The sequence below is a fragment of the Gorilla gorilla genome, chromosome 15 (genome assembly GCF_029281585.2).
Source record: "Gorilla gorilla gorilla isolate KB3781 chromosome 15, NHGRI_mGorGor1-v2.1_pri, whole genome shotgun sequence".
Taxonomy (NCBI): Eukaryota; Metazoa; Chordata; class Mammalia; order Primates; family Hominidae; genus Gorilla; species Gorilla gorilla.
The window spans coordinates 120,601,575-120,621,453 of record NC_073239.2 but is presented as its reverse complement, the minus strand read 5'-3'; the positions used below and the strand labels follow the sequence as shown (position 1 = coordinate 120,621,453).

The 19,879-nt window shown below is 48.2% G+C and overlaps 1 protein-coding gene across 44 annotated transcripts in view; it reads right to left on the bottom strand.

Moving 5' to 3' along the window:
• The window catches only part of KLC1 (kinesin light chain 1), a 72,367-nt gene extending 53,348 nt beyond the window's left edge, over positions 1–19,019 (bottom strand). For 34 of the 44 annotated variants that reach the window (XR_008671405.2, XR_008671406.2, XR_010130835.1 and 31 more), the window contains exon 1: positions 18,690–19,015. The gene's annotated coding sequence lies outside the window, so the exon portion shown is untranslated. Of the gene's footprint in view, positions 1–18,689 lie in introns of all 44 variants that reach the window. The other 10 variants (XM_031001533.3, XM_004055749.5, XM_004055751.4 and 7 more) reach the window with 3 other exon arrangements.
• Between the last annotated feature and the right edge of the window lie 860 nt (positions 19,020–19,879).

Genomic DNA, 19,879 nt, shown 5'->3' with positions numbered 1-19,879 from the left:
ATGGGGTTTCACCATGTATGCCAGGATGGTCTTGATCTCTTGACCTTGGGATCCGCTCACCTTGGCTTCCCAAAGTGTTGGGATTACAGGCGTGAGCCACCATGCCTGGCCATGCACCACCATGCTCAGCTAATTTTTGTATTTTTAGTAGAGATGGGGTTTCACCATGTATGCCAGGATGGTCTTGATCTCTTGACCTTGGGATCCGCTCACCTTGGCTTCCCAAAGTGTTGGGATTACAGGCGTGAGCCACCATGCCTGGCCATGCTATCCTTTGAAAAGGCTTACCTGCCTTTTGGAAATACAAGAAACAATAACAAAAAAGTTTCTGGGTAAGGCACGGTGGCTCTCCCTATAATCCCACCACTTTGGGAGGCCCAGGCAGGCGGATTACTTGAGGTCAGGAGTTCAAGACCAGCCTGGTCAACATGACAAAACCCCATCTCTAGTTAAAAAAAAAAAAAAAAACAAAATTAGCTGGGTGTGGTGGCACACACCTGTAGTCTCAGCTACTCAGGAGGCTGAGGCAGGAGAATCACTTGAAACTGGAAAGTGGAGGTTGCAGTAAGCCGAGATCCTGCCACTGCACTCCAGCCTGGGTGACAGAGCAACACTCCGTCTCAAAAAAAAAAAAAAGTTTCTGGATAAAGAAAGTAAATAAAAAACCCATGCTCAAACTTGAAATAAGGCTTAACAGTTCGGATAGACAAGGTAACTGTAGCATGTTTGTATTATTCAACATCCTACTTGACAGGTAAGGATTTGTACCTGTGTAACTGAAAAGAGATGGCGCGCAATAAAACCTAATATACAGACTACAACGAAAGTTCTATCACTCAGCTCTGACAAAAACACCAGACATAAATGTGAATTTGTATATTCAGTTGTTTTACCTCTAAAGTAATCCAAGCAGAGGTAATATGAAAAACAGAAATAGTTCTTATGCTGGACACTGTGGCTGATGTGTGTAACCCCAGCACTTTGGGAGGATGAGGTGGGAGGATCCCTTGAACCCAGGAATTCAAGACCAGCCTAGGCAAGACAGCAAGACCCCCATCTCTACAAAAAAACAAAAAAAATTAGCTAGGCATGGTGGCACATGCTTGTACTCCCAGCTACTTGGGAGGCTGAAGCAGAAACATCGTTTGAGCCCAGGAGTTCAAGACCAGACTGGGCAACATAGAGGGGTCCCATCTCTTCAAAAAGAAAAAAAAAGAAAGAAAAAAAATTAGCTAGGCATAAAGATGCATGTCTGCCGTTCACGGCTGCAGTGAGACATGACTGTGTCACTGCACTTCAGCCTGGGTGACAGAGTGAGACCTTGTCTGAAATATGTATATATACACATATATATGCATACATATAATATTTTAATTAAAAAATTAAAAATTAGATGGGCATGGTAGTATGTGCCTGTACTCCCAACTACTTGAGAGGCTGAAGTGGGAAGATGGCTTGAGCCCAGGAGTTCAAGGCTGCGTGAGCTATGATCATGCCACTGCACTCCAGCCTAGGTGACAGAGCAAGCAAGACTGTCTCAGAAAATAGTTCTTATTACACACTAAAACTGTCCTTTTAATTCGTCCTTTATGACAGGAGTGATATTTTACTTACTCTGTCACACTAATGACGAAAAGAGAAGGCCTTGGGAATTTTAACTAACTCCCTGATAGATATGAAGCAAACTTAACAAATTTACAATAGACAAATTCTGTACAATACAGTCATGTGCAGTATAATGACATTTTGGTCAATGAGGGACCTCATCTTTGACAGTGGTCCCATAAGATTATAACACCAGGCCAGGCGCGGTGGCTCATGCCCGTAATCCCAGCACTTTGGGAGGCCGAGGCTGGTGGATCACGATGTCAGGAGATCAAGACCATCCTGGCTAACACGATGAAACCCTGTCTCTACTAAAAACACAAAAAAATTAGCTGGGCATGGTGGCGGGTGCCTGTAGTCCCAGCTACTCGGGAGGCTGAGGCAGATGAATGGCATGAACCCAGAAGGCGGAACTTGCAGTGAGCTGAGATTGTGCCACTGCACTCCAGCCTGGGCAAGAGAGCGAGACTCCGTCCCAAAAAAAAAAAAAAAAAAAGATTGTAACACCTATTTTGACTATATCTTTTCTATGTTTAGATATGTTTAGTTGCACAAATATTTACCACTGTTACAGCTGCCTACTACAGCCACATACTGTATGGGTTTTTAGCCTAGGAGCAATGGGCTACACCATACAGCCTAGGTGTGCAGTAGGTTATACTTCCTAGGTTTGTGTAAATGTACTCCCTGATGCCCCCACAACGAAATCACTTAACGATGCATTCCTCAAAACACATCCCCAATGTTCAGCATAACACACACACAACTGCATTAGGTGGATGCTTTAAACTAAGAAGTGCGACTGCGATGTCCACTACAAGCATGGCAGGGAGCTGCAGAAGAACTGAGCTAGGCAGCACCAGAGGGAACCTGGGAGATGACCAACTCTCAGCCACCACTTGGTTTGTAGACCTGGTAGGGCAGCTAGCCTCCAAAAAAAAGACAGGCAAATTTTCCCGAGAAATCTGGCCAGCCCCAGGCCAGGCGCAGTGGCTCCCGCCTGTAGTCCCAGCACTTTGGGAGGCCGAGGCGGGCGGATCACCTGAGGTCGGGAGTTCGACACCAGCCTAGCAAACATGGAGAAACCCCGACTCTACTAAAAATACAAAATTAGCCAGGTGTGGTGGCACATGCCTGTAACCCCAGTTACTTGAGAGGCTGAGGCAGGAGAATCACTTGAACCCAGGAGGCAGAGGTTGCAGTGAGCCAAGATCACCCCATTGCACTCCAGCCTGGGCAACAAGAAAGAAACTCAAAGAAAAAGAAAGAGAGAGAAAGAAAAGAAAAGGAAAAGAACAGAACAGAAAAGAACAGAACTAAAGAAAGAAATCTGGCCAGCCCCAAAAGAGTAACATCCATCCATTCCTCAAATGTTTACTGAGCCTCTACTTTATTCAAGGCACTGTTCTAAAGGTAGAACTTGACCCCCAAAAAAAATTGTCCCAAAAAAATTAAAATATTTTGGTGACAAGAGAATATTCTTTTTCTTCTCTTCTCTTGTCTTTTTAAGTAGAGACAGGGTCTCACTATGTTGCCCAGAATGGTCTCAAAGTCCTGGGCTCAAGTGATCCTCCTACCTCGGCCTCCCAAAGTACTGGGATTATAGGCGTGAGCTACCACACCCAGTCCCAAAGAATATTCTCTATACTTCCAGAGACGGAGGAAAAAAAACAGGTCATGTAGGCCGGGCGCGGTGGCTCACGCCTTAGTCCAAGCACTTCAGGAGACCGAAGCGGGTGGATCAGGAGGTCAGGAGTTCAACACCAGTCTGGCCAACATGATGAAAGCCCATCTCTACTAAAAACACAAAAAAATTAACCGGGTGTGGTGGCGGGAGCCTGTAATCCCAGCTACTCGGGAATCTGAGGCAGAGAATTGCTTGAACTCGGGAGGCGGAGGTTGCAGTGAGCTGAGACCACGCCACTGCACTCCAGCCTGGGCGACAGAGATTCCATCTCAAAAAAAAAAAAGTCACGTAGAAAGAATCGAGAATAACTTTAGGCTTTTTTTTTTTTTTTTTTTTTTTTTTTGAGACAGAGTCTCGCTCTGTTGCCCAGGCTGATGTGCAGTGGTGCAATCATGGCTCACTGCAAGGTCCGCCTCCCAGGTTCACGCCATTCTCCTGCCTCATCCTCCCTGGTAGCTGAGACCACAGGCGCCCGCAACCACACCCAGCTAATTTTTTGTATTTTTAGTAGAGACGGGGTTTCACCATGTTAGCCAGGATGGTCTCGATCTCCTAACCTCATGATCTGCCTGCCTCGGCCTCTCAAAGTGCTGGGATTACAGGCATGAGCCACCGTGCCCAGCCAACTTTAGGTTTCTTAACAGCCACATTGGAAGCAAAAGGAAATTAAACAAATGCCTTCGGGCCAGGCAACCTCCACCTCCTGCGCTCAAGTGATTCTCTTGCCTCAGCCTCCCGAGTAGCTGGGATTACAGGCACGCGCCACCACGCCCAGCTAATTTTTGTATTTTTAGTAGAGACGGAGTTTCACCATACTGGCCAGGCTGGTCTGGAACTCTTGACCTCAAGTAATCTGCCTGCCTTGGCCTTCCCAATTGTTGGGATTACAGGCGTGAGCCACCATGCCCGGTCAACCAATGTATTTCTTAAATGTATCTGATTGATGTCTCATGCCTCTCTAAAATGTATAAAACCAAGCTGTGCCCCGACCACCTTGGGCACATGTTCTCAGGACTTCCTGAGGGCTGTGTCACGGGCCATGCTCACTCATATTTGGCTCAGAATAAATCTTTTCAAATATTTTACAGGGTGTGAATCTTTTCATAACAATTCTATCAAGGGCACGTGCCAACATGATTTACACCTAATACATCAGCCTCGACCACCTGGCTCAGGTAGCATTTGCAGGTTTAGCCACTGTAAGATTATCACCACCACCTCCACACACACTCATCCCATTCCATACTCTTAGGAAGCAAGTCACTAAGTGCAGCCCACACTCCAAGGAGATGGGGAAAGTTATAGAGGACCCTCTGGAAGATGGAAGAATCTACCATTATTTGGAATTCTTCTCTAAGGGAGATCAGTCTATTCTTTGTCTCTTTCCTCATTTATTAACGTAATTATTTATATCAACATGGACTTACAGATATTTGTTTTATACTTTAGGTGATAAGTAAAATACTAATTGTTAAAAATACATTCTTGGCTGGGCATGGAGGCTCATGCCTGTAATCCCAACACTTTGGGAGGCCATGGTGGGTGGATTATCTGAGGTCACGAGTTGGAGACCAACCTGACCAAAATGGTGAAACCCCGTCTCTACTAAAAATACAAAAAAATTAGCCAGGCGTGGTGGTGTGCGCCTGTCGTCCCAGCAACTCAGGAGGCTGAGACAGGAGAATTGCCTTGAACCTGGGAGGTGGAGGTTGCAGTGGAGATCACGCCACTGCACTCCAGCCTGGGCAACAGAGTGAGACTCCGTCTCAAAAAAAAAAAAAAAAAAAAAAAACTACATTATTTATTTTATTGTTCAAGTTGTTCCAGCTTTTGTCAATGGGAGCTCTTTCAGTTGGTTCCTGTGTCCCTTCTTCATGTTTCCATCCCTTTGTTTTTTAGCATATCCTTACATTCAAACACTAGAAGAAGCTTCAGGCTCATCTTATATTTTCCCTGCCCCAGCCCTAGAATCACCCATTACTCCAAAGAGTTCTGATTTGTTTTGGTACAATGGAATCAGAATCCAAAACTGGGAGCCAGTAGTCTTTCTCCTAAAAACTCATAACCCTGACTTAACCATGGGAAAAATATCAAGACAAACCCAAATTTAAGGACATTGTACAAAATACCTTGCCCGTACGTCTCAAAACTATCAAGGTTATTGCAATGGAATCAATGCGTGCCCCCCACCCCAATTCACATGTTAAAATTCTAATGCCTAGAGTAATGCTTTTAGGAGGTGGGGTCTTTGGGAGGTGACTAGGCCATGAGGGGACCCCTCACAGTGGGATTAGTGCCTTTAAAAAAGGGAACCCAGGGGCTGAGCAGTGGCTCATGCCTGTAATCCCAGCACTTTGGGAGGCCGAAGTGGGTGAATCACCTGAAATCAGGAGTTCGAGACCAGCCTAGTCAATATGGTGAAACCCCGTCTCTACTAAAAATACAAAATTAGCCGGGCATGGTGGTGCATGCCTGTAATCCCAGCTACTCAGGAGGCTGAGGCAGGAGAATAGCTTGAACCCAGCAGGCAGAGGTTGCAGTGAGCTGAGATCACGCCACTGCACTCCAGCCTGGGCGATGGAGTGAGACTCTGTCTCAAAAAAATAAAAAATAAAGGGAACCCAGGCAGAGTATAGTGGCTGATACCTATAATCCCAACACTTTGGGATGCCAAGGCAGGCAGATAGCTTGAGCTCAGGTGTTCAAGACCAGTCTGGGCAACATGGTAAAACCCCATCTCTACAAAAAATACAAAAATTAGCTGGGTGTTGTAGTGTGCACCTGTAGTCCCAGCTACTTGGGAGGCTCAGGTGGGAGGATGAATTGAGCCTGGGAGGCTGAGGTGGAGGTAGGAGGATGAATTGCACCCAGGAGGCAGAGGTTGCAGTGAGCCAAGATTGTGCCACTGCACTCCAGCTTGGGCAACAGAGACAGACTCTGTCTCAAAAAAATAATTATTATTAAAATTTTTTTAAAAAGGGAACTCTCTCACACTCTTTTCACCGTGTGAGAATACATCTAGAAGTCAGTAGCATGCAACCTGAAAGAGGGCCTGCACCAGAATCTGACCATGCTGGCACCCTGATCCCAGACTTCCAGCCTCCAGGACTGTGGCTTATGTTGTTCGTAAGTCACTAGCCTGTGGTACTTTGTTACAGCCTCGCAAGCTAAGACAGTCCTCTAATACAAGGAAAGTCTAAGAAAACAGCCACAGAGCAGGAGGCATGATGACTAAATGTGATATGGTATCTTGGATGGGATCCTGAGGTACAACAAGGACAAGGGAAAAACTAGTGATATCCAAATAAAGTGGAGTTTAGTTAATAATAACGTACCAGACTGGGCGCAGTGACTCACACCCGTGATCCCAACACTGGGAAGCTGAGGCAGGTGGATCACTTAAGGGCAGGAGTTCGAGACCAGCATGGCCAACATGGCAAAACCCCATCTCTACTAAAAGTACAAAAATTAGCCAGGCGTAGTAGCGCATGCCTGTAATTCCAGCTACTAGGGAGGCTGAGGCAGGAGAATTGCGGGAACCCAGAAGGCAGAGGTTGCAGTGAGCCATGGAGCCACTGCACTCCAGCCTGGGTGACCTGGCAAAACTTTGTCTCAAAAGAAAAAAAAAAAATAGTAATAATAATAGTAACGTACCAATGTTGGTTCCTTGGTTGTCACAAATGTATCACAGTAATGTAGGATATTAACATTAGGGGAAATTGGATGCAAAGTATGTGGGAACTCTCTGTACTATCTTTGCAACTTTTCTGTAAATCTGTAACTATTCTAAAATTAAAAGTTTATTTTCAAATCTACATATAAATACAAAATACATATATAACTTGACAAAAACAAAACCAAAAAAGTATACATACAATATGTATATTAAGAATTCACAGGGCCGGGCGCGGTGGCTCACGCCTGTAATCCCAGCACTTTGGGAGGCCGAGGCGGGCAGATCACAAGGTCAGGAGATTGAGACCATCCTGGCTAACACGGTGAAACCCCATCTCTACCAAAAATATAAAAAATTAGCCAGGCGTGGTGGCGGGCGCCTGTGGTCCCAGCTACTCAGGAGGCTGAGGCAGGAGAATGGCGTGAACCCGGGAGGTGGAGTTTGCAGTGAGCAGAGATCGCGCCACTGCACTCCAGCATGGGCGACAGAGCGAGACTCCGTCTCAAAAAAAAAAAAAGAATTCACAGGCCAGGGGTAGTGGCTCATGCCTGTAATCCCAGAATTTTGGGAGGCCGAGGTGGGCCGATCACCTTAAGTCAAGAGTTCGAGACCAGCCTGATCAACATGGTGAAACCCCGTCTCTACTAAAAACACAAAATTTGCTGGGCGTGGTGATGCATGCCTGTAATCCTAGCTACTGAGGAGGCTGAGGCAGAATCACTTGAACCCAGGAGGCAGAGGCTGCAGTGAGCTGAGATCGAGCCATTGCACTCCAGCCTGGGCAACAAGAGCAAAACTCCATCTCAAAAAAAAAAAAAACAAGACAAAAGAAACAAAAAATAGAATTCATGGGCCAGGCGCAGTGGCTCACTCCTTCGATCCCAGCACTTTGGGAGGCCAAGGTGGGTCAATCACCTGAAGTCAGGAGTTCCAGACCAGCCTGGTCAACATGGTGAAACCCTGTCTCTACTAAAAATACAAAATTAGCCAGGCATAGTGGTGCACGCCTGTAATCCCAGCTACTCGGGAGGGTGAGGCAGTAGAATCCCATGAACCTGGAAAGTGGAGTTCGCAGTGAGCCAAGATCGTGCCACTGCACTCCACAACAGAGCGAAACTCTGTCTCAAAAATAAAGAAAATAAAATAAAGAATTCACAGCCTGACTCAGTGGCTCACGCCTGTAATCCCAGTACTTTGGGAGGCCAAGGCAGGTGGATCTCTTGAGCTCAGGATTTCAAAGCCAGACAGGGAAACATGGCAAAACCCCATCCTAAAAAAAAATACCAAAATTAGCTGGGTGTGGTGACATGCACCTGTGGTCCCAGCTACTCAGGAGGCTGAGATGTATCACTGGAGTCCAGGAAATCAAGGCTGCAGTGAAACATGATTGCACCATGGTGCTCTAGCCTGGGTGATAGAGTTGAGACCCTGTCTCAAAAATAATAAAATAAAAATAAAGAATTCACATCTGGGCCGGGTGTGGTGGCTCATACCAGTAATCCCAGCACTTTGGGAGGCCAAGACAGGAGCACTGCTTGAGCCCAGGAGTTCAAGACCAGCCTGGGGAATACAGTGAGACCCTGTCTCTACAAAAATAAAAATTAGTTGGGTGTGGTGGCACACGCCTGTGGTCCCAGCTACTCAGGAGGCTAAGGTGGGAGGATTGTTTGAGCCTGGGAGCTCAAGGCTACAGTAAGCTTTGGCTGTACCACTATACTCCAGCCTAGGTGACACAGCGAAACCCTGTCACAAAAAACAAAAAAATAAATAAGTAAAAGACAAGAAAGAGCCAGGCGTGGTGGCTCACACCTGTAATCCCAACACTTTGGGAGGCTGAGGCGGGCGGATCACTTGAGGTCAGGAGTTCAAGACCAGCCTGGCCAACACGGTGAAACCCCATCTCTACTAAAAATATAAAAATTAGCTAGGCGCGGTGGCACATGCCTGTAGTCCCAGCTACTTGGGAGGCTGAGGCTGCAATGAGCCAAGATCATGCCACTGTACTCCAGCCTGGACAACAGAGCAAGACTCCATCTCAAAAAAAAGGAAAGAAGAATTCGCATCTGTCCAATATGTTAGTTTTGGGAGCATTTTCAAATGTGTAATATTTTATCGAAATAACAACAAAAAAAGTCTGCAGGTAGTTTGATGACCTATCATTGTAATTCCCATTTACAGCTGAGGAAACTGGGATAGATGAAGTGATTTAAGCTTATTCTACCAACAAGAGGAACAGAATCCAAGGTCTCTTTGCCCCAAGTGTCCCTCTGCTTCAGGAACCCTACCACTCTGCATGCACGCACACACACACACACCCTTGTGCTCACACACATACACCCTATGTTCATACATACACACCACCGTGCTCACACACACCCCCATGTTCATACATACACACACCACTGTGCTCACGCACACACACCCCCACTGTGTTCATACATACACACCACTATGTTCACACACACCCACACACCCCACTGTGTTCATACATATACACCCAGACTCCAGCCTGGGTGACAGAGCGAGACTCTGACTCAAAAAAAAAAAAAAATTAATGAAATGAAAGCAAAGGCCAGAGAAGCAAAGGCCAGAGAAGCAAAGGGCATCATCTTTGGTCACTTTACCTCCCCTGGTTTTATCATGTGAAATTCAGCCACGTGGAGAAAGCTTACAGTGATGAAGAAAGTTAAGAAAAAAAAAAAAAAACACCAAGCACTAAAAAGGGAAAAGGAATGTGTGGAATTAGATAGACGGTAGTTGCACAAAACAGAGAATACATTAAAAATCACTGCACTGCACACTTTAAAATGGGGCATTTGATGTGATGTGACTTACATTTCAATTTTCTAAAAGAGAAAAAGAATGTGGTAGAAAAAGCAACAGGTCTGGGTGCACAGAATGAAGGACAGCCAAGAAAGAAATGTGAATTACTCTCAGTTCTCAAATGTTAAATAAAGTTCCTATGAATACAGACGAGGGTAGCACATTAAGGAAAAATGGGATGGAGGGAAGAAAACAGAGGTTTTTGCCTTGCAAAGGTTTATAAGGGATGTTTTACTGAGAGATGGGCAACAGGAAACCCTGGCAGTGCTGGCCAGATCAGCAAGGTCAGGTCCCATCCCCATATACAGGCGCAGAAGCCCCAAACAATACCAGCAAAGAGGGTCCTGAGGTGAAGGGACCAGCCTACAGGAACAGTCCACGTCATATTCAGGGAAATAAATAGTATCTTGGTGGCCCAGCATAGTGGCTTACGTCTGTAATCCCAGCACTTTGGGAGGCCAAGGAGAGCAGATCACTTGAGCCCAGAAGTTAAACACTAGCCAGGGCAATGCCATGAAACCCTGTCTCTACAAAAAACAAGCCAGTCATGGTGGTGCGCACATGTAGACCCAGCTACTTCAGGGGCTGAGGTGGGACGATCACTTGAACACGAGGCTGCACTGAGCCAAGACTGTGACACTGCACTCCAACCTAGGCAACAGAGCAAGATCCTGTCTCAAAAATTAAATAAATACATAAATATTTTTTTAAAAAGAAAACATTAACAACCAGACAAAACAAATGCATCTATTTGGCCTTTGGGTGACTTATTTGTAGATATGCTTTCAGAATTAAGGAAAGCGGATGTTGCTTAGGCAACAACAAAAAATAAAAGATAAAAATAAACCCTGCGAAAATTTCTTTTTTTTTTTTTTTGAAACAGAGTCTCACTCTGTTGCCCAGGCTGGAGTGCAGTGGCGCAATCTCGGCTCACTGCAACCTCTGCCTCCCGGGATCAAGCGATTCTTCTGCCTCAGCCTCCCAAGTAGCTGGGACTACAGGCACACACCACCACGCCTGGCGAATTTTTGTAATTTTAGTAGAGACAGGGTTTCACCATACTGGCCAGGGTAGTCTCAAACTCCTGACCTCATTCATGATCCACCCGCCTTGGCCTCCGAAAGTGCTGGGATTATAGGTGTGAGCCACCGCGCCCAGCCGAAAATTTCTTTAATAAAACTTGCCAGAGCATGGTTAAGAAAAATTAAAAGTATTGATTTATTAAAAGGCACTACCAAAAAATAAAGTTAAGCCATAGATTAGGAAAAAATATTTGCGACACATATATATCCGGCAAACGGCTTGTATAAAAAATATGTCAGCCTGGGCAATAGAGCAAGAGCAAGACTCCATCTCAAAAAAAAAAAATATGTAAGGAACTGCTGGGCGTGGTGGCTCACGCCTGTAATACCAGCACTTTGGGAGGCCAAGACGGGCGGATCACGAGGTCAGGAGATCGAGACCATCCTGGCTAACATGGTGAAACCCATATCTACTAAAAATACAAAAGAAAAAAAAAATTAGCTGGGCGTGGTGGTGGGCGCCTGTAGTCCCAGCTATTCCAGAGGCTAAGGCAGGGGAATGGCGTGAACCCGGGAGGCAGAGCTTGCAGTGAGCCGAGATCGCGCCACTGCACTCAAGCCTGGGCAACAGAGGAGACTCCATCTCAGAAATAAATAAATAAATAAATAAATATGTAAGGAACTTAAAAATACAAGCAATCCAATTTTTTAAATGGGCAAAAGTCTTGAACAGACACTTTACAAATCCAGGCATACAAAGACCGACAAGCATGTAAGCGCTCACCACTATGAGTCATCAGTGAAATGCACATTAAAACTAACAAGATGCCACTACACATCCGCTAGAATGGCTCAGATGAAAAAGACAGGCAAGGCTGGGCAGGTGGCTCACGCCTGTAATCCCAGCACTTTGGAAGGCCGATGGGGGGTGATCACCTGAGGTCAGGAGTTCAAGACCAGCCTGACCAACATGGAGAAACCCATCTCTACTAAAAATACAAAATTAGCCCAGCATGGTGGCCCATGACTGTAATCCCAGATACTCAGGAGGTTAAAGCAGGAGAATTGTTTGAACCCGGGAGGCAGAGGTTGCAGTGAGCTGAGATCGTGCCACTGCACTCCTGCCTGGGCAACAAGAGTGAAACTCCATCTCAAAAAAAATAAAAAATAAAGTATTGAAAGTAGTCAAAATCATAGAAACAAAGTAGAAAAGATGGTTACCGGGGGAGGGCGAGGGAGGAGGAGATATCAGTATTTGGGGGCTACAGTCTCAGCGCTGCCAGATGAAAGAGTTCCAGAAATGTGGAAAAACGATGTGCATATCCTTAACACTACTGAATTGTGAACTTTTAAATGGTTAAAATGGTACATCTTTGAAAAAAACTGAAGTGGCGCGAGGTTTTCCCAAGAAAAAGTAATGATAGGATTAAACAGCATTATCACGGTTCACTTGAAGCCGCAGCTTTAAGTCCTGCAAGGTGATTCGAAGCTTCTACCGCGAAGCAAAAAAACTGAGTTAGAATCTTGACTTCACAGCTGTGTACCTTTGGTTTCTGAAACCTCCCCTCTCTCACCCTCAAATTCCTCAACAGTAGAATCTCAGTAACAGTACCTATTTTACTTTTTTTTTTTTTCGAGATGGGAGTCTCACTCTGTCGCCCAGGCTGGAGTGCAGCGGCACGATCTGGCTCACTGCAACCTCCGCCTCCCGGGTTCAAGTGATTCTCCTACCTCAGCCTCCCAAATACCCGGGACTACAGAAGCATGCTACCACACGCGGCTAATTTTATATTTTTAGTAGAGACAAGGTTTCACCCATGTTGGCCAGGCTGGTCTCAAACTCCTGACCTCAGGTGATCCGCCCTCCTCAGCCTCCCAAAGTGCTGGGATTACAGACATTAGCCACCAAGCGCAGCCTTTTATTTTTTTAAGAAACAAGGTCTCACTATATTGCCCAAGCTAGTTTGAACTCCTGGGCTCAACTGATTCTCCCACCTCAGCCTTCGGAGTAACTGAAACTACAGACACATATGACATCCGCGGGGTTTACAGTACCTATTTTCTCTGGAACAGTGCAAACATCACTCTGATCAGTTTTAGTAGCAGCATAGTGAACTTCAGAGAAGCCTGAACATAAATTTATGTTATGCAACTGAAGTCAGGGAACAATCCATGGTTTAAATGAAGGTAACTGAGATATTTTAGAACCAAGGAAGTAACTTAGTTCACGTATGCACGTAACTCAGCTTAACATGTTTGCTCCATATCCATTGCTTTAAGTTCAGATAGCACTTTTCAAATTCAAAAAGCATATGTGCAAACTGCTTTCATCTGCCTCCAAATATTAGTTAAAACTAAAAAAAATCATAATTCATTTCTGATCCATGAGTATACTAACTAGGAGGCTACAGAGTACAATGCCACAAAGGATGCCTTGGGAGAACGAATGAAGATCATCTCGAAATAGCCTCCATCCTTAAGAGGTAATATTCTCAGGAAACAGGCAACAGGCCGGGTGCACTGGCTCAAACCTGTAATCCCGACACTTTGGGAGGCCACGGCAGGCAGATGGCTTGAGCCCAGGAATTCGAGACCAGCCTGAGAAACACAGCGAGACCCCCGTCTCTACATAAACTATATTCAAAAAAAAAAAAGTTAAAGGTCATTAGTAACGTCCTAGAAGCAAAATCCATAGAGACTTCTCAGTCCAACCCATCACTGACTTCTTAGGCAATTTGCTACTGATCTCCTCCCTCCTCTCCTCGTGGTTTCCCAGGACCCTCTCCTCTTAGACCCACTCCCCATCTCCACCAGACGGACATCACACCCGACTGGCTCAACGATATGATGCAGTCTCTGGAATCTTTACCTCCAGCCTCAGCCTCTGTCTTGAGCTCCAAAGATGTATCTCTAACTGCCCACTAGTCCACTTGGCTGCCCCACAAGCACTTCAGATTTAACGTCCAAAAACAAACTCGTAATCTCATCCTTCTCCCATTTTCCCTCCTTGGATGAGTGTCACCAGCCAGTGAGTCACCCAAATTAGAGATGAGGATCATTCTAGATGCATTCCTTCAACAAACATTTACTAAGTTCCTATTACGTGCCAAGCACTGACACTGAATACAAGAGACAAAACTCCCCATCCTTGTGGAGGTTATGAACGTTAAGTGGAGACAAACAATAAAAATTTTAAAATGATTAAAATAATACAGTATTGGCCAGGCACGGTGGCTCAGGCCTGTAATCCCAGCACTTTGGGAGGCTGAGGCAGGTGGATCACTTAAGGTCAGGAGTTCGAGACCAGCCTGGCCAACATGGTGAAATCCTGTCTCTACTAAAAATACAAAAATTAGCTAGGTGTGGTGGCACATGCCTGTAGTCTCCCAACTACTTGGGAGGCTGAGGCAGGAGAATGGCTTGAACCCGGGAGGCAGAGGATGCAGTAAGCTGAGATCATGCCACTGTACTCCATCCTGGGTGACAGAGCGAGACTCCGTCTCAAAAAGTAATAATAAAAAATAATAATAATAATAATACAGCATTTAAGATAGTGAGGTGTGCTAAGGAGTATGTGGGGAAGTGAGGAAATGCAAATCACTACAAGAATGGGTTTGGTTCAGAACTCCAGATGCACCTGAAGTGCTTGAGTAGGGCCAGAGCAGGAAGATGAAAAGAGACAGGGTTGGGTGCTCGGAGGACACTGACGAAAGCTTTAACAGAGGAGTGACTCAGGTTTTCACAGGATCATTCTGGGGAGTCCTCCCTGCAGCTCCTCATTTACCCCAATCCAATCAGCCCCAGATCAGGTCCACTATAACCCTTACAGCCCAGTCCCTGCCGCCACCTAGCTTCTCTGTTCCTTCTGTCACTGCCCTAATCCTGAGGCTTGCCGAGTTGGGGTTAATGGCTTCCTAATTAACCTCATCCCAGTTCACAGCACCTGCCCCACCACTGCCTATGCTCTTTCTAAAGTGGCAACTGGCTCCTTAGAATCTTCCAACCCTCCGGCCAGGCACGGTGGCTCACGCCTGTAATCCCAGCACTTTGAGAGGCCAAGGCGGGCGGATCACGAGGTCAGGAGATGGAGACCATCCTGGCTAACGTGGTGAAACCCTGACTCTACTAAAAATACAAAAAATTAGCCGGGTGTGGTGGCACACACCTGTAGTCCCAGCTACTCGGGAGGCTGAGGCAGGAGAATCACTTGAACCCGGGAGGTAGAGGCTGCAGTGAGCAGAGGTCGTGCCACTGCATTCCAGCCTGGGTGACAGAGCGAGACTCCATCTCAAAAAAAAAAAAAAAAATCTTCCAACCCTCCTTTGTAAACCTCTGAATGAAAGTAGACTTCTAAGAAGTCATTCAAGGCCTTTCCTAACCTCGTCTTTCCACACTCACTCCCATGTCCCCTTCCCAACATGCCCCTTTACAGCAGAACAACCTCAGGATTTATTTCCTCCAAGCAGGAACCCCAATCCCACCCCTGACCCCCTGACACTGGCTGATTGGTACTTTTCTTTTGTGAAGAATCGTCTCTTCAGTGCAGTCCACAGCCTTTAACCTGGTCTGTGGTACCTGCCCATGCCAGCCTGTGAGCTCCTAGAGGACAGAGTTTTTTTGTTTTTTGTTTTTATTTTTTTTGAGGCAGAGTTTCGCTCTTGTTGCCCAGGCTGGAGTGCAATGGCGTGATCTCGGCTCACTGCAACCTCTGCCTCCCCGGTTCAAGCGATTCTCCAGCCTCAGCCTTCTGAGTAGCTGGGATTAGAGGCACCCGCCACCACACCCGGTTTTTTGTATTTTTAGTAGAGACAGGGTTTCACCATGTTGTCCAGGCAGGTCTCAAACTCCTGACCTCAGGTGATCAGTCCATCTTGGCCTCCCAAAGTGCTGGGATTACAGGAGTGAGCCACTGCACGGCTGACAGCGGCTCTTTTTGTTTGTTTTGAGATGGAGTCTGGCTGGACTGCAGTGACGTGATCTCGGCTCACTACAACCTCCACTTCCCGGTTCAAGCGATTCTCCTTCCTCAGCCTCACGAGTAGCTGGGATTACAGGTGTGCACCACCACACCTGGCTAATTTTTGTATTTTTGGTAGGGACGGGGTTTCACCATGTTGGCCAGGCTGGTCTTAAACTCCTGACCTCAGGTGATCCACCTGCCTTGGCCTCCCAAAGAGCTAGGGGTGATCCGCAGCCTCAGCCTCCCAAAGAGTTAAGATTACAGGCATGACCACGCCCGGCCAACAGTGGCTCTTTTATCAACGTATCGCTGACTACTCAGCACAGTACCTGCCATTCAGTTGGTTCCCAACAGACATTTAAGACCAGTATTTGCAATCTTAATGTGCTTGTCATTTTTATTCTATGCCCTGAAATTTGACACTTAAATCTTCCCAAACACTCTCGTCTTGAGTATATTACTGATCATTTCTTTGCTACATAAAATACTGGTTTCGGCCCAGATGCAATGGCTCACACCTGTAACTCTAGCACTTTGGGAGGCTGAGGCGGGTGGATCGCCTGAGGTCAGGAGTTCGAGACCAGCCTGGCCAACATGGTGAAACCCCGTCTCTACTAAAAATACAAAAAATCAGCCTGGTGTGGTAGTGGGCACCTGTAATCCCAGCTACTAGGGAGGCTGAGGCAGGAGAATCACTGGAACCTGGGAGGTGGAGGTTGCAGTGAGCCGAGATCACACCACTGCACTCTAGCCTGAGCCACACAGTGAGACTCATCTCTAAATAAATAAAAATAAAATACTGGTTTCTAACATTCCACTTATCTACAAAGAATGTTTTCAGGTGATACTAATCATACATTTCACTCAACTTTTGATTTTTCTATCCTAGGTTTCTTTTTATACAAGTATGTTTTAAGATAATTTATGGCCCTATACAGAAAGTTATACATTGACTTTTTTCCAACATTGAGAAACATGCCTAAGAATGTATAAATTTTAAAAATGTATAAATTTGGGCCAGGCGCAGTGGCTCACGCCTGTAATCCCAGCACTTTGGGAGGCCGAGGTGGGCGGATCACGAGGTCAGGAGATCGAGACCATCCTGGCTAACATGTTGAAACCCCATCTCTACTAAAAATACAAAAATTAACCAGGCGTGGTGGCAGGCGCCTGTGGTCCCAGCTACTCAGTAGGTTGAGGCAGGAGAATGGCGTGAACCCGGGAGGCGGAGCTTGCAGTGAGCCGAGATCGCGCCACTGCACTCCAGCCCGGGCGACAGAGCGAGACTCCATCTCAAAAAAAAAAAAAAATGTGTAAGTTTAAACGACTGCAGTTATTTGCTATGAAATATTTAAGATACTGTGTGCCTCTCCCCAGCGTCATTCCCTCCCCCCTTGCTGGAGATAAACGCTGTCCAGAGTCCTGTGCATGTCTGGATGATTTTTTCTAAGACAATGCTAGGCAAGGTGAGGTGCGCCAAGGCTGCAGTAGGGTTAGAGGTTACCACCTGGGTCCTCCACAGCACTCAGTGCCAGACAGGGCTGCCAGGCTCAACTGCAACATGATGTTGCATTCTTTGATGACTTGGAGAGACACTGGCTCTTTAGAGTGCCTACCCTCCCACACAGAATTCCATACAAGTTGAAATATACTTCATACTTAGTATCATTGTATTCCTACAAATATTTAGGAAACAGAGCAATAGGTCAAATTTCTCACCATAACAGGCTTGCTGACAATCCCTGAAAGAAGCAAGGCCATGGTAATATAACTTAAGGAGGTTCTTCCACTTTTCTAAAGTGTTTTTCACTAAACTAGTGCAATGTATTCCGAGCTGATTCTGATCAATGGCTTAGTCATGCCGTACCAAAAAAAAAGGCCTTGGGATTTAATTAATGCAAAGAATCAAAGCTCTAACTGCCCTTTTACAGAACACCTGAAATAGTATATCTCAAATTTTTTGTTCTCACATTTTTAAAAAACATCATTTTTGTAAGTATTCCTTTTCAAACGCTTAATATGTAAATTCTTAATTCATTTAAATAATAAAACAGTAACAGGCAGCAACAATTCTAATACAAATATACCTAGAAATGACCTACAAATGTTAAGTTATAAAACCATCCACTCCATCACGCATTAATTTCACTATTTTAACGCTTTATTTTAATTTTCTTAAGGAAAAAGGTGCACCCAATTTTACATGGAAAAAGCATTCCAGGACGGGGGCTGCTTCAAGTTTAGTTGGAGCAACGCCAGCCTAGGTGAACAGGGTCGCCTGAAACGTTTCGCATCTGGTTACTGAAAAAAAGGGGTCGCCAAGGAGGCAAAGCGGAGCCAGCTCTCGGGAGGGACCCGGCCCCCCGCCGCCCGCGAGAATGACAGGCGCGTCCGCTCAGGGCGGTGCCGGGAGAGGCGGGGGTGGAAGGAAGAGGAGGAATCGGACAAAGCCAGCCCCGCCGGGCCTCCGGCCTCACCGCCCGCCGCGATCCCGGGGTCAGCCACCTCCCCTGTCGCGGGCTCCCGGGGTCCACAGCTGTCCCCGGGAACGGCCGCCGCCGCCCGCAGCAGGGCCAAGCCGGGGATGCGGGGCCAGGGCGGGGCCCTGGGCAGGGCCGGGGACCGGAACCTGCAGTGGGACGCGGATGGGGAGGACGCGCTGCGCCGGGAGCCGGGGCTGGCAAAGGGGCCGGGGACAAGAACCCGACCTGAACCTGGAAGGGGTCGCAGACCGGCCGGGGCGGTGAACTGGGGCGGGTACCGGGGTGGGAACGGAGAGGGGCCGGGACCCAAACCGGGAAGGGGACCTGGATGGGGACAGAGTTGCGGCCGGGGCGGGTCCGAAGAGGAGCGGGACAGGGATGGGGCGGAGGATGAGGAGGGGGCCGCGGTCCGGGGCGCACGCCGGGGACTCACCGCCTTGCTCCTGAGGGCCGCGCTCTCTCGCGCTGTCAGCACCTGGAGCGCCGCCGGGCGCGCGCGCGGAGCAGCGACTGTGCGCCAAGCCCGCCTCGGCTGTGTGAGGCACGGCGCAGCAGTCACCAGCGAGGGGCGCCGGAGCAGCCGCCCCGCAGCATCCTTGGCGACCCACGCGCTGTCCCCTTGGCCGCCGAGCACAGTCCCGCGGCTCCTCGCACCAGCAGCCCAGCCGACCTAGCCAGTACCGCTCGGCCGCCTGCGCCGCTCCCGCCGCCGAAAATGGCGTCTCAGTGTCGCTCCCCCCGGCGCCCCGCCTCGCCCCGCCCCACAATGCCGCGCGCCGGCATGACGTCATCGCCCCTCGCCCCGCCCGGGGCTGGGGAAACTGAGGCTGGGTGGCTACCCGCAAGCGCTCGGCGAGCTGGGGACTGGAGGGGCGAGAAAGTTGTTTGGGTATCAGGTGGGCGGTCACAGGGAGGAGGGTGACGGTGCAGGACCCAGCGGGCCTCCCGCTTGTAACGCGGACGGGGGTGGGGCGCTCGGGGCAGGGCGCGGCTCGGGGGGTGGGCGGCCAGGCCCTGGCCTCTCCGACTCCTCAGCCGCGATGACCGAGCGCTTCGGCAGCTTCCCTTCCAGCCGGACTGTGGGCCCTACCGGAATGCGGCCGGGGAAGGTGCAGGCCCGGCCGCAGCCGCCACCACTGGGCTCCCGCCCCACCCCACTCCCAGGCCCGCGAGCTTCATGCGCTCATTTCGGTCCCCCCAAAACCGAGCTAGGAGGCCTTCGGGAGGCCCCGGAATCAGAGGATCCCGGCCAGGCCTTTCTCCCTCCTCCAGGAAAACCGACAGCCTTTGGTCGAGACCCTGACCTCTAACCCTGCGCCCTCCCCTTCTCATTATTCCCTCTCCTCGGGGCTTTTGGACCCTCGTATCTGTACGAGGAAACTTTCCAGGCGCTCCCCCTCCACACAAACTGCGCCTCAGACGGGCAAAGGGGAAGGGCCGGGGTGTAGACTGTGAGGGTGGGAGACAACCCCCCTCTGTCCCCACGCAGCCACCGGCGCATCTCCCTGGCTGTAGGGCCTCGACCTCCAGCCCGGCCTGAAGGGCAGCGGAGCGCGCCTGGGTCAAGTCCTGCGGCTTCGCCGGCTCCGCAGGCCTGACTCAGCAGCCAGCCGGGAGGGCATG